At 43.6% G+C, this 15,917-nt stretch overlaps 1 protein-coding gene across 2 annotated transcripts in view; it reads right to left on the reverse strand.

Annotated features, from left to right (window-relative positions):
- LOC108041495 (unconventional myosin-VIIa) overlaps positions 1 to 15,917 on the reverse strand; it is a 1,185,777-nt gene that overhangs the window by 1,098,542 nt on the left and 71,318 nt on the right. The gene's annotated exons all lie outside the window — the stretch shown is intronic.

A 15,917-nucleotide genomic window follows, 5' to 3' on the forward strand; every position in this document is an offset into this window, starting at 1 on the left:
CATGAACGACGGTAAAGTTATATATCCTGTAGATTTTCTGCTTGCTTAGCGTTTTCTATGCGCTATTCGATTACATCGAGCTTGTCGCACAGCGCTGGCAAAAGATTATTTGAAGTTTCTCAGACGAAAACAACAAAAAGTAACAATAATCACGACATGGATGTGAACTGCGCGACGGACTCAAAGTTTTGCGACTGTGTGGGAAATTAAATGTATAAGAATTTTTTTTAACGATAATCTTGAGAATGATGTTTATTGTAAATAAAAAAATAGCATTAAAGCATATCCTAATAAATAATATTTAGCTAGTTTATAAAATCCCGTTGACTAAATTTTACATTATTAACACTTATTGACTTAAAGAAAATTACGCTTAAATTTTTTAAAACCGATATCAAAACATCAATTTTTGCAAAGGGTATTTTAGTTGCGGTAAAAGAATATACACTGACGAGCAAAACTTCTTAGTCAAGTAATATCCGGCAAACCGTCAAGTACGGTGTCGGCTCAATTATGGTCTGGGGGTGCATCCATAAAAATGGAGTTGGTATCTCATGGTATGAATCGATGGAATAATGCAAACGGAACAATATTTGAACATTTTACAAGAAAATCTTCCATAAGTCATCCGAAATGCGGGTCTTTCTGCTGAAAAATGCAAACGTCCCTTTTGGTCAAAAATTGGATTTTAAAACCAAAAATTTCAGTCCATGAAGTCCACCACAATCCTCGGATATGACTCTTATTGAAAATATATGGAGCCATGAGAAATCGCTATTGGGGAATATGCAGTTCCTCTAAAATAAGTAAAGGAGCTGTGGGAGAAAACAAAGGACGTATGGTATTAGTAGTGCAACGCTTCACCCAAAGTATGCCAAATCGCGTATGAGAACATAAAAAGTTAAAAGGGCTGTGGACACATTATTAAAAAACAAGAGAGAACGCAATGGTCGGGTGCCCCGACTATCAGATACCCGTTACTCAGGTAAAGGGAGTGCGAGGGAGATGGAGATAGAAACTTTGATCACGCATAACTTTTTAACGAATGGTCCGATTTGAAAAATTTCTTCTACATTTCGATAGGTATTGATAAACACAATAAAACTGAATTTTTACTTTTCCGAAATATTTAAATTTTATTAATTTTATTTTAAAGGGGGCGTGGCACCTTTTTGAAACAAACTTGCGCTGCGTAGGAACTCCTAGAATCTGCATGCAAAATGCCAATCTTCTAGCTTTTATAGTTTCCGAGATCTCAGCGTTCATACGGACAGACAGACAGACAGACGGACAGACAGACGGACAGACGGACATGGCTATATCGGCTCGGCTAGTGACCCTGGTCAAGAATATATATACTTTATAGGGTCGGAAACGCTTCCTTCTAGCTGTTACATACTTTTGCACGAATACAATATACCCTTTTACTCTACGAGTAACGGGTATAATTATTCATAAAATTATTTGTTTACAAAATAACCGCACACGTACCAGCTCAAAAAAACAACAAACAACAGCCGGAGAGTGCAGACGTGTTTTGCGCGAGCTCCGGAAAAAAACCGCTCAAAAGTGAAAAACAATAACTAAAAATACTGGAGTGGTGTAATAAAGGCAATCTTATTGCTAAAAACAGTAAATAATAATTAGTGCTATGTAAAAAACTAGTGCAAAGTTATTATAAAAACTAAGAAGTGCCACGAGTGATAGCTCAATGAGCGGCGATTCAAAAAATGAGCGTAGAAGCTCCGTAGACCAGAGAAACAGTTATATTTCTTATTTCTCAACCCGTGATACAGAAGTAGAAAGAACTTCTTCAAAGAGCAACTCAGCCCTACTGACCATTGACAGTGCGAGAGCACGGTCTTGTTCTCCCGCCCTACTCACACCAACTCCCACTTCATGGAGCTTGCAGTGTAGAACCCCACCCCCAGCTTCGACTCACAGCTCACCAGCCACGAGCACTGCGACCTCGTTAATTTCTGCAACCGCAGCCACTGAAACAACAACATCAACTGTCGCCGTTAACAACAACGCGATTTCGAATGCGTTTGCTACTTCTGCAGCGCCGAATAAAACTACAAAGCCAAGTGTAAATACGAGTGCCAATATCGGCAATATCAAACAACAACAAGTGGGTCCGGCTATACAGACTGGCATGGACCGTTACACCCAAATCAAACGGAAGCTAAGCCCGCAAAATAAAATGGTTGGAAATAAACCAAAACAAAATTGCCCTAATAAAGGCAGCGAACAACCAGGGCCATCTAGTAACAACAGATTCGCCCTATTGTCGGAAATTGATAATAATCAATCCGAATCTGGACAGGCTGTTCAAAAGAAACCAAAGCCCCCACCAATTTACATAAGGGAACAGAACTCAAATACCCTAGTAAAGAAAATTGTTGCGCTGGTCGGGAATGACAACTTTTATGTTACTCCCCTTGTTAAAGGGAATATTCATGAAACAAAGCTTCAAGCTAAAACTGAAGATCAATTCAGAGCTGTAACAAATTACCTAGACGAGGCTAGGAAACCCTACTACACGTACCAGCTCAAGAGTAGCAAGGGCTTGCAAGTAGTGCTAAAGGGCATAGAGCCCGACGTATCCACCAATGAGGTAAAAGAGGCACTGAAAGAAAAAGGATTCTTCTCCAAAAATATTATTAATATTATCAACAAAAATAAAAAACCGCAACCACTCTTTAAGGTCGAACTGGAGCCTGAAAGCAGAGCCTTGAAGAAAAATGAAGTGCACACGATCTATAAACTGCAATACCTGTTGCACAGAAGGATTACTGTTGAAGAACCGCATAAGCGGAATGGCCCGCTGCAATGCACAAACTGCCAAGAGTATGGACACACCAGAAACAACTGCGGGCTTCGTTCAGTCTGCGTAGCTTGTGGTGGCTTCCACAAATCCGAACCTTGCCCTGCAAGCAAAGAAGACCCAAAGACAAAGAAATGCGCTAACTGTGGAGATAACCATACCGCAAACTACAGAGGCTGCCCGGTCTATAAAGAGCTGAAGAGTCAGTTTCAACAAGCAAAACAAGCACGCTCCCAGAATGCACGAAATGCGTACGTGCAATCCCAAACCACACCTAATGTTTTCTTTGCGAAAGCAGCCAGATCTTCATTTGGGCCCCTCAACACAAATGGGGGAGTTTCATACGCCAGTGCCCTAAAATCAGGACTTGCCAATCAGACGGGGTTCCCACAAGCTCAATGCTCTGAGCAAAATATAATAACTTCTCAGCAAGCAATAGGACAAATACCAAACAAAATGGAAACCATGATGCTGACTTTACAACAGGGTAGGATGGCCTTCATGAAAACAACAATGACAAACCTTATGCAAAATCAAAACATTTTAATAAATTTGCTCACATCCCAACAATCTAAATAATCGATGTCTTGTCTTCGAATATCCATGTGGAATGCCAATTGCGTTTCACGGCACAAACTTGAAATAACTCAATTCCTCAATGAAAACCAAATAGATGTAATGCTGCTGGCAGAAACGCATCTCACAAGTAAATACAACTTCCAAATAAGAGGTTATACTTCATACTGCACAGATCATCCGGACGGTAAGGCTCACGGAGGAACTGGAATCCTAATCAGGGAACGCATTAAGCACCACTTTCACCAGAGGTTTGCAATAAATTATTTTCAGGCTACATCTATAAAACTACAAGCAGGCAACGGCAGTATCACTATAGCCGCTGTCTATTGCCCACCGCGTTTTACAATAACTGAAGAGCAATTCTTGGACTTCTACAATTCACTCGGAGATCGCTTTATAGCAGGAGGAGACTACAACGCCAAGCACACGCACTGGGGATCAAGACTAGTGACGCCCAAAGGAAGACAACTGTATAAAGCAATCATAAATTTGAGCAACAAACTCGACTATGTCTCCCCTGGCAGCCCCACATATTGGCCAGCTGACCCCAGAAAACTCCCGGACTTAATTGACTTCGCTGTGACCAAGAACATCCCAAGAAATTTAGTCAGCGCCAAATCGCTATCGGACTTATCATCGGACCACTCGCCTGTTTTAATAACTCTTCTTCAAAGCCCGAAAGTAATCGAGCACTCCTTCAGGCTGACCTCGACTAGAACTAACTGGCTAAAGTACAAAAAGTACGTAAGTTCCCACATTGAACTAACACCACAGTTAAACATAGAGAACGACATCGACTTCTGTGCTGATGCCCTGGAGTCAGTACTCGTGGCAGCAGCCAAAATCTTAACACCAGAAGAGACAATCGTGCGTAGCAACCAATACAAAACTAATCTGCAAATCGAACAACTGGTTCGGGAAAAACGACGTCTACGACGCGTTTGGCAATCCTGCAGATCGCCCCATTCGAAGCAACTCTATAATGATGCCACCCGCAGACTCACCAAAACCCTCAAGCAAGAAGAGGAGCTTGCGCAGCGCCGGTACATCGAGAAACTGTCGCCGACCAGTACAAAGCATCTTTTGTGGAGAGCTCACCCAAATTTAAGCTCTCCGATAGAATCAGTCACTCCGATTAGAAACTCCTCGGGTACTTGGGCCCGCAGTGACGAAGACAGAGCCGAAACATTTGCTTTACACCTACGAAATGTATTTCAGCCGAACGCCGCCACGTCTCTTCAACTACCGCCGTTTAGCTCTGAAATTGCAATTAACCCGATTTTGTTTCAAACACCTGAAATTGCTAACGTCATTAGGAAGCAAATAAAACCGAAAAAGGCTCCAGGGGGCGACCTAATAACCCCAAAAATGATAATTGAACTTCCAAACTGCGCAGTGGATGTTATATGCAAGCTATTTAACGGGATCACAAAACTTGGCTACTACCCCAAAAAATGGAAAAAGTCCGTGGTTATAATGATACCGAAGCCTGGCAAAGTCCACACAATTCCCTCATCGTACAGGCCAATAAGCTTACTATCGTGCCTGTCCAAATTACTGGAAAAATGCCTGCTCACGCGCATTACACCATATTTAAGAGAACAAAACTTAATCCCGGCACATCAATTCGGGTTTCGTGAAAGCCACGGAACCATCGAGCAAGTCAACCGGATAACTTCAGAAATTCGTACAGCCTTCGAACATCGGGAATATTGTAGTTCGATATTCCTCGACGTCTCACAGGCATTCGACCGAGTGTGGCTTGAAGGCCTTATGCATAAAATTATAACATTACTGCCAGAAAACACTCATAAGTTACTTAAGTCGTACCTCTACCACAGAGTCTTTGAGGTTTGATGCAATACAACGACATCCAACGAGTATAACATTGAAGCCGGAGTCCCACAAGATAGCGCCCTGGGCCCTACCCTGTTTATCCTATACACAGCAGACATCCCTACGAACGAGAGGCTGACTACGTCCACATTTGCTGACGACACCGCAATCCTGAGCCGCTCGAGATGCCCAACTAGAGCAACAGCTCAACTGGCTGATCATTTGGTGGTAGTTGAAAAGTGGCTATCAGACTGGCGAATCAAAATTAATGAACAAAAGTGTAAACATATAACGTTTACCCTTAACAGACAATCGTGCCCGCCACTAACTTTGAATAGTACGCAGATTCCCCAAGCCAGCGATATAACATATCTCGGCGTCCACCTCGACAGACGCCTAACCTGGCGGAGGCACATTGAATGCAAGAAAGTACATCTCAGACTTAAAGCTAGCAGCCTACATTGGATTATAAATTCTCGATCACCCCTGTGTCTGGACTTTAAATTTCTTCTCTACAACTCCACCCTCAAGCCCATTTGGACCTACGGCTCCCAGCTCTGGGGGAACGCGAGCAACAGCAACGATGACATCATACAGCGCTCACAATCAAAAATCCTGCGAACAATCACTGGGGCACTGGTATGTTCGGAACGAAAACATCCACAGGGATCTGGGCATACCACCGGTCAAAGATGAAATAGCAAAGCAGAAAGCGGCCTACCATAACAAGCTTACACTGCACCCAAATAATCTCGCAAGGAACCTAAGACGGGTTTCGAACAGAACTCGTCTGCATCGTAACGATCTACCAGCCCAGCAATAAATATTAGGGCCCGTTAGTCAAAATTCAGTCTACATGACTGTAAGTTAAGTTATATTCTTAAGATTTGATATACTTATTGTTAGTCTAATATAGAGAAGATTCAATAAATAAAGCATATATTTACAAAAAAAAAAAAAAAAAAATAACCGCAGTGCAAAACATTTGACTTTTTTTCAGTTTGCTCCAGCATTTTTTACTCCTATAATTAAATGGGTTAGCATTTCCTAGAAAGGTAGTGTATGAACATACCAACAAAACCAGACAAAAAATTTTGGCGAACATAAATTAGAATAGAAGATACTAACCTTTGAAGTTAGAGTATTGAACTCGTGTTAAAGTTTTGCTCGTCAGTGAATATTCTTGATTAGCATCACAGGACCATTTGTAACGAACTGATTTTGTATGTCTGCTCGCTACGAGTATCGTGCGGCTAGCTCAGAAGATGTGTGTTGTTCGTCCCACCAACTTTATATAAACGTGACCGCCCGATTGTCTAGTGAGAACGCACAAAATGTTAGGATGTTTATATTAGGATCTTTATTCGCCGACTTGTCCCTCGGCCTGGGACTAATGGTGACAGATGGGTGTCTCAACGCCTTCCTTGAAGAATTGCGGCTGCTCCACCGTCGCACTCCGCTGCCTCGTTGCTCGCTGCTCCGGAACGCCTCCGCTGTCTTTGGCCTCGGGGCTTTGAGGGTCTAGGGATGCGTCACCGTTCCCACCTGTCCCTGGATCTGTCCCGGCCGGTCACACCGGACGCCTACACAGTTTCTACCTGACGGTTCAGGCATACGCCGAAAGGCCGCCAATGCAGTCCCTGTGGCAGGACGCTAGGTTCAAGACGAACGCTTCCGCCCTCGCCTCTTAGCCGTGGACTGGATACGTGGTAGTATGGCTCGGTTGCCGCTGGGCCTGCGATGACTGCTCGTCGTTTCTGGTGTCCTCGATGTCCTTGCTCTGCTCACGGCGCGGATCCTGGCTCTGTTGTCCGCGTGCTCTTGTGAGACTAGGTGCAGCGGGTCTTTGGCTCTCGGGATTCGGTCAGCTGCCTGTCTAGGACTCTGGCGGCAAACTACTGTGCTCTCGACGCATACGCCTCTCGAGACACCCGTGGTTCAGACGCGCGACCTTCTTGGCTAGTCGCACCAGGGCCTCCACAATTCTCGCCTGCCGGTTCAGGCGTACGCCGGAATTCGACAAGGCAATTGTTTTCGCACGGCAGCTGGTTCTGGACAACTTCCCTTCCGAGCCCACGGTTCTTTGTCGAAGGACTCTTTTTATTCACTTCTGTCGGATTCGCCGAGCAATACGCCAAGCTCAAATCGCGACAAGAATTAGAACAAAGCGCCTGGACTTAGCCGCGTGATGCCTTAAGGACCTCAGCTACCTGTTTCTTAGCTCGGAGACTTCAACTCCCGAACGTCTTGATGTAGCGATCTTGCTCCTGTTGACTCGGCGCGGCTCTGCTTCCTCCTGATGTTGACTTGACTTGTTTTGTTCACTGTTTTTCTGATTGTCTAATGATCTTGCTGGATTGACTCCTTGTGATCGACTGATCCCGCTTCTCGCGCTCAGCCCGCTTATATAGGACGGCGTATCCCGTCACTTCTCTGCTTCTCCTTTTTCGGTTTTCCGCACGGCACCATACTAAGGTCCAACGTCCGCCGCGTTCTACCGTTACTCCTTCTCTCCAAACTCTCACCAGCTGTATTCTCAAAACTCTCACCAGCTGGATTCTCCAAACTCTCACCAGCTGTATTCTCCAAACTCTCACCAGCTTTATTCTCCAAACTCTCATTAGCTGTATTCTCCAAACTCTCACCAGCTGGATTTTCCAAACTCTCATTTATTGGTGAGGAGCTATTTAACTCCTCACACATGTCAGTCAGTCTGTCCGTACGCCTGTCCAAAAACTAGCCCTAACTGACTAAAGTCTTACCAATGATATTGAAGCTTGCAGATTGAGTAAACTTCATTTTTATTTCAATGAATGCTTTCAGGCGTCAGTTCTACCTTGAATATTGCCTGGCGAATTTAATTTCTATTTATTATGTTGTAACGAACTGAATTTGTTTATATTCTGCTCGCTACGAATGTCGCGATGTGTGTGTTCGTCCCACTAAATTTATATACTGGTGCCTAGTGAGAACGCACAGAAGGGTGGAATCTTTTTTCGCCGACTTGACCCTAGGCCCAGGACTGACAAAGTAGGTAAGCCTTCTCGCCTCTCGCAGCCACAGCTTCATATCCCTTACTCTGTCCCGCTAATGCAGTCCCTGTGGCAAGACGCTAGGTTCACGACGAACGCTTCCGCCCTCGCCTATTCGCCGCAGACTAAATATGTAGGAGTATAGCTTGCTAGCTGCTGGAACGGCTGCTCGTCGTTCTCGGTGACCCCGATGTCCTCACTCTGCTCTCCGCTTGCTCTTACAGGACCAAACGCAGCGGGGTCTTTGGCTCTCGGGATTCGGTCAGCTGCCTTTCTAGGACTCTCGAGGCACCAGTGGTTCGGACGCGCGTCCTTCCTGGCTAGTCGCACCAAGGCCTGCTTAATTCTTACCTGACGGTTCAGGCGTACGACGGAACTCGGCACGGTTACTTGTCTAAGGACTCTTTTTGTTCAACCCTGCCGGACTCGACAAGCAATACTACGCCAAGCTCAAATCGCGACAGTAGTTATAACAAAGCGCCTGGACCTAGCCGCGTGATGCCTTAAGGACCTCAGCTACCTGTATCTCAATTCGAAAACTTTAAGTTTTTTGGCGTATACCGGTATTTCTTGGCGTCTCCTTGCCTTCTCGTTTAAAGTCCACGGTTTTACCGTTCGACCTGTCGCCTTTTGCGCACGGCACCACAGTTGAGTCGAAAGTCCATTATTCATTAATGTTGAGTATGTTCTTAGTTTTATATATTTGCACTAGCGATCGATTCCAATTTGTAATAACCGTTCACATTACTGCATTTCATAAACTTTTGACCATTAAGTCCAGACAATACTGTATTAAGTTTGCCACGTATAAAGTGCACTTGTGTAACAAATGTGTTAAAACGTATCCAGACCGAAAATGCTGGAGTGTGTCTTTGCGTCTCATTTTACGATAAAATTATATATTTATATACCCTTGCAAAGCGTTTTATAATTTCGGTCAAAAGTATAAAGTATATATATTCTTGATCAGGATCACCTCCTGAGTTGATATAACCATGTTCGTCTGTCCAACTGTCTGTTTCTACGCGAACTAGTCTCTCAGTTTTAAAGAAATCGAACCAAAAAAATTCAAACAACAGCCGGAGAGTGCAGACGTGTTTTGCCCGAGCTCCGGAAAAAAAACCGCTCAAAAGTGAAAAACAATAACTAAAAATACTAGAGTGGTGTAATAAAGGCAATCTTATTGCTAAAAACAGTAAATTATAATTAGTGCTATGTAAAAAACTAGTGCAAAGTTATTATAAAAACTAAGAAGTGCCACGAGTGATAGCTCAATGAGCGGCGATTCAAAAAATGAGCGTAGAAGCTCCGTAGACCAGAGAAACAGTTATATTTCTTATTTCTCAACCCGTGATACAGAAGTAGAAAGAACTTCTTCAAAGAGCAACTCAGCCCTACTGACCATTGACAGTGCGAGAGCACGGTCTTGTTCTCCCGCCCTACTCACACCAACTCCCACTTCATGGAGCTTGCAGTGTAGAACCCCACCCCCAGCTTCGACTCACAGCTCACCAGCCACGAGCACTGCGACCTCGTTAATTTCTGCAACCGCAGCCACTGAAACAACAACATCAACTGTCGCCGTTAACAACAACGCGATTTCGAATGCGTTTGCTACTTCTGCAGCGCCGAATAAAACTACAAAGCCAAGTGTAAATACGAGTGCCAATATCGGCAATATCAAACAACAACAAGTGGGTCCGGCTATACAGACTGGCATGGACCGTTACACCCAAATCAAACGGAAGCTAAGCCCGCAAAATAAAATGGTTGGAAATAAACCAAAAGAAAATTGCCCTAATAAAGGCAGCGAACAACCAGGGCCATCTAGTAACAACAGATTCGCCCTATTGTCGGAAATTGATAATAATCAATCCGAATCTGGACAGGCTGTTCAAAAGAAACCAAAGCCCCCACCAATTTACATAAGGGAACAGAACTCAAATACCCTAGTAAAGAAAATTGTTGCGCTGGTCGGGAATGACAACTTTTATGTTACTCCCCTTGTTAAAGGGAATATTCATGAAACAAAGCTTCAAGCTAAAACTGAAGATCAATTCAGAGCTGTAACAAATTACCTAGACGAGGCTAGGAAACCCTACTACACGTACCAGCTCAAGAGTAGCAAGGGCTTGCAAGTAGTGCTAAAGGGCATAGAGCCCGACGTATCCACCAATGAGGTAAAAGAGGCACTGAAAGAAAAAGGATTCTTCTCCAAAAATATTATTAATATTATCAACAAAAATAAAAAACCGCAACCACTCTTTAAGGTCGAACTGGAGCCTGAAAGCAGAGCCTTGAAGAAAAATGAAGTGCACACGATCTATAAACTGCAATACCTGTTGCACAGAAGGATTACTGTTGAAGAACCGCATAAGCGGAATGGCCCGCTGCAATGCACAAACTGCCAAGAGTATGGACACACCAGAAACAACTGCGGGCTTCGTTCAGTCTGCGTAGCTTGTGGTGGCTTCCACAAATCCGAACCTTGCCCTGCAAGCAAAGAAGACCCAAAGACAAAGAAATGCGCTAACTGTGGAGATAACCATACCGCAAACTACAGAGGCTGCCCGGTCTATAAAGAGCTGAAGAGTCAGTTTCAACAAGCAAAACAAGCACGCTCCCAGAATGCACGAAATGCGTACGTGCAATCCCAAACCACACCTAATGTTTTCTTTGCGAAAGCAGCCAGATCTTCATTTGGGCCCCTCAACACAAATGGGGGAGTTTCATACGCCAGTGCCCTAAAATCAGGACTTGCCAATCAGACGGGGTTCCCACAAGCTCAATGCTCTGAGCAAAATATAATAACTTCTCAACAAGCAATAGGACAAATACCAAACAAAATGGAAACCATGATGCTGACTTTACAACAGGGTAGGATGGCCTTCATGAAAACAACAATGACAAACCTTATGCAAAATCAAAACATTTTAATAAATTTGCTCACATCCCAACAATCTAAATAATCGATGTCTTGTCTTCGAATATCCATGTGGAATGCCAATTGCGTTTCACGGCACAAACTTGAAATAACTCAATTCCTCAATGAAAACCAAATAGATGTAATGCTGCTGGCAGAAACGCATCTCACAAGTAAATACAACTTCATACTGCACAGATCATCCGGACGGTAAGGCTCACGGAGGAACTGGAATCCTAATCAGGGAACGCATTAAGCACCACTTTCACCAGAGGTTTGCAACAAATTATTTTCAGGCTACATCTATAAAACTACAAGCAGGCAACGGCAGTATCACTATAGCCGCTGTCTATTGCCCACCGCGTTTTACAATAACTGAAGAGCAATTCATGGACTTCTACAATTCACTCGGAGATCGCTTTATAGCAGGAGGAGACTACAACGCCAAGCACACGCACTGGGGATCAAGACTAGTGACGCCCAAAGGAAGACAACTGTATAAAGCAATCATAAATTTGAGCAACAAACTCGACTATGTCTCCCCTGGCAGCCCCACATATTGGCCAGCTGACCCCAGAAAACTCCCGGACTTAATTGACTTCGCTGTGACCAAGAACATCCCAAGAAATTTAGTCAGCGCCAAATCGCTATCGGACTTATCATCGGACCACTCGCCTGTTTTAATAACTTTCCTTCAAAGCCCGAAAGTAATCGAGCACCCCTTCAGGCTGACCTCGACTAGAACCAACTGGCTAAAGTACAAAAAGTACGTAAGTTCCCACATTGAACTAACACCACAGTTAAACATAGAGAACGACATCGACTTCTGTGCTGATGCCCTGGAGTCAGTACTCGTGGCAGCAGCCAAAATCTCAACACCAGAAGAGACAATCGTGCGTAGCAACCAATACAAAACTAATCTGCAAATCGAACAACTGGTTCGGGAAAAACGACGTCTACGACGCGTTTGGCAATCCTGCAGATCGCCCCATTCGAAGCAACTCTATAATGATGCCACCCGCAGACTCACCAAAACCCTCAAGCAAGAAGAGGAGCTTGCGCAGCGCCGGTACATCGAGAAACTGTCGCCGACCAGTACAAAGCATCCTTTGTGGAGAGCTCACCCAAATTTAAGCTCTCCGATAGAATCAGTCACTCCGATTAGAAACTCCTCGGGTACTTGGGCCCGCAGTGACGAAGACAGAGCCGAAACATTTGCCTTACACCTACGAAATGTATTTCAGCCGAACGCCGCCACAAACTCTCTTCAACTACCGCCGTTTAGCTCTAAAATTGCAATTAACCCGATTTTGTTTCAAACACCTGAAATTGCTAACGTCATTAGGAAGCAAATAAAACCGAAAAAAGCTCCAGGGGCCGACCTAATAACACCAAAAATGATAATTGAACTTCCAAACTGCGCAGTGGATGTTATATGCAAGCTATTTAACGGGATCGCAAAACTTGGCTACTACCCCAAAAAATGGAAAAAGTCCGTGGTTATAATGATACCGAAGCCTGGCAAAGACCACACAATTCCCTCATCGTACAGGCCAATAAGCTTACTATCGTGCCTGTCCAAATTACTGGAAAAATGCCTGCTCACGCGCATTACACCATATTTAAGAGAACAAAACTTAATCCCGGCACATCAATTCGGGTTTCGTGAAAGCCACGGAACCATCGAGCAAGTCAACCGGATAACTTCAGAAATTCGTACAGCCTTCGAACATCGGGAATATTGTAGTGCGATATTCCTCGACGTCTCTCAGGCATTCGACCGAGTGTGGCTTGAAGGCCTTATGCATAAAATTATAACATTACTGCCAGAAAACACTCATAAGTTACTTAAGTCGTACCTCTACCACAGAGTCTTTGAGGTTAGATGCAATACAACGACATCCAACGAGTATAACATTGAAGCCGGAGTCCCACAAGGTAGCGCCCTGGGCCCTACCCTGTTTATCCTATACACAGCAGACATCCCTACGAACGAGAGGCTGACTACGTCCACATTTGCTGACGACACCGCAATCCTGAGCCGCTCGAGATGCCCAACTAGAGCAACAGCTCAACTGGCTGATCATTTGTGTGGTAGTTGAAAAGTGGCTATCAGACTGGCGAATCAAAATTAATGAACAAAAGTGTAAACATATAACGTTTACCCTTAACAGACAATCGTGCCCGCCGCTAACTTTGAATGGTACGCAGATTCCCCAAGCCAGCGATGTAACATATCTCGGCGTCCACCTCGACAGACGCCTAACCTGGCGGAGGCACATTGAATGCAAGAAAGTACATCTCAGACTTAAAGCTAGCAGCCTACACTGGATTATAAATTCTCGATCACCCCTGTGTCTGGACTTTAAAGTACTTCTCTACAACTCCACCCTCAAGCCCATTTGGACCTACGGCTCCCAGCTCTGGGGGAACGCGAGCAACAGCAACGTTGACATCATACAGCGCTCACAATCAAAAATCCTGCGAACAATCACTGGGGCACCATGGTATGTTCGGAACGAAAGCATCCACAGGGACCTGGGCATACCACCGGTCAAAGATGAAATAGCAAAGCAGAAAGCGGCCTACCATAACAAGCTTACACTGCACCCAAATAATCTCGCAAGGAACCTAAGACGGGTTTCGAACAGAACTCGTCTGCATCGTAACGATCTACCAGCCCAGCAATAAATATTAGGGCCCGTTAGTCTAAATTCAGTCTACATGACTGTAAGTTAAGTTATATTCTTAAGATTTGATATACTTATTGTTAGTCTCATATAGAGAAGATTCAATAAAGAAAGCATATATTTACAAAAAAAAAAAAAAAAGAAATCGAATTGAAACTTTGAACACACCCTTCGTTCCTTTGTACGCAGAAGATAAGTGGGAACGGCCGGGATCGGCCGTCTATATCCTATAGCCGCCATATAGCTGATTGATCGGAAGTGCCATAACTTCGGTATTTTTAATGCTGGGAAGTTGGGATTTTTTATGAGTATTAAGAATGCATCATATATTCGGCAAGGGTATATCAACTTCGGCTCCGCTCGAAGTTAGCTTTCCGTTCTTGTTTACTTTCTTTTCAACGAAAACCTTCTATTTTGAACTAGATCAGGATTAACAAAGTTGTCATTAGCAATTCATCTTTTACGAGATGTCCTAGCACAATGAACAAACCCTGTACGCAGTCCCAGTTCTGTCGGAGTAAAAACCGAGGTCCCGATATATGTACAAACCAGCAACTTCTCCCACTTCATTGTCCATTAGCAAGAGTTTTGCAAGGGTGTCCGCGCTTAAGATGTGTTAATTTAAATTTCTGACGTTGATCCACAATGATCAGCGCAAACAAGTGGCCTTACGACACCAAGCAGTCCTTGTTAAGCGCGGAGCCCTATTAGCCAATGGGCGTAAAAAACGAGATCGCGAAAAGTGAAAAAGGACAATATAGAAGCGGACAGACTAAGTTAGAAATACGTACGAGACTATTGCTAATACTAATTTTGTGCTAAGTAAGATAAAATAAATGCTTTTGGGCTTGGCAAAGAGTCGGTAGTAGAAATAACATGGTAAAGTCTATTATGGTCATTACACAGTACTCTAAACGGTTCATTGATATGCATGTTAGATCTACAAATATTTAAAGTAAGAGGAACATAGTTCCTGGTAATTCCATTAATCACGGGGAAGTTTATGCGACCCAGTAACTCGGGACTCTTTACATCCCCGTGAATAAGTTTAGAAATAAAAGTTGTGCCAAGCATCGTTCTACGGTTTAATAAGGATGGTAGATTAATTAGGAGAAGTCTACTAGAGTAGGATGGTAAAATAAGGCTGCATTCCAGTTAAGGCCCCGAAGAGCAAATAATAAAATGTTCTTTTGCACAGACTCTATCCGGTCTATCTGTGCACCATACTGAGGACTCCTAACTGCTGAACAGTACTCCAGGATTGGACGGACTAGTGAAATGAACAGTCTTTGTAACATAGGGATCATCGAATTCCTTTGACCACATTTTAATAAATCCAAGTAATATGGTCACAAAACTTAAGTTTAGGGTCAAGAAGGACGCCAAGGTCATCAACATGCGTGATTCTAGACAACGCACAACCACCCAGCGTATGCGTGGCATATTGCGGGTTCACCCGAAAAAAATGTCATTACCTTACACTTAGCGCTATTTAAATCCAAAAGATTTTCACAACACCATGTTTGAAAAGCATTTAGGTCCGATTGTAAGTCTGAACTGCTGGAAATTTCGTTATATTACAGGCATAACTTAACGTCATCTGCGTACATAAGAACACGAGCCTTTGTCAAGACTAGAGGAAGACCGTTAATAAATAATGTAAAAATATAATAATTGGGCCAAGGTGGCTTCCTTGTGGGACGCCTGAAGTAACTTCGATCAAATTAGAGATAGAGTTTTTAAAGGGGACTCGTTGAGTGCTACCACTTAGATAACATAAGATCCACGTTAGAAGTTCACATGGAAACCCCAATAAGTCTAGCTTTAATACAAGAAACGAGTTATTTACTGAATCAAACGCTTTACTGAAATCAGTGTTAATCAGTTTGCATGTTCTTTCTGAAGCCATTTATTACAAAAGGCGTTAGCTCCAAGAGGTTTGTCGTCGTAGATCTTCGCCTTATAAATCCATGTTGACATGGAGATATAATTGATCTACAAAGATGTTGTAAGTGGGGTGTAATAACGTT

This window comes from Drosophila rhopaloa, unplaced genomic scaffold, assembly GCF_018152115.1.
Source record: "Drosophila rhopaloa isolate 14029-0021.01 unplaced genomic scaffold, ASM1815211v1 contig_190, whole genome shotgun sequence".
NCBI classification, from domain to species: domain Eukaryota; kingdom Metazoa; phylum Arthropoda; class Insecta; order Diptera; family Drosophilidae; genus Drosophila; species Drosophila rhopaloa.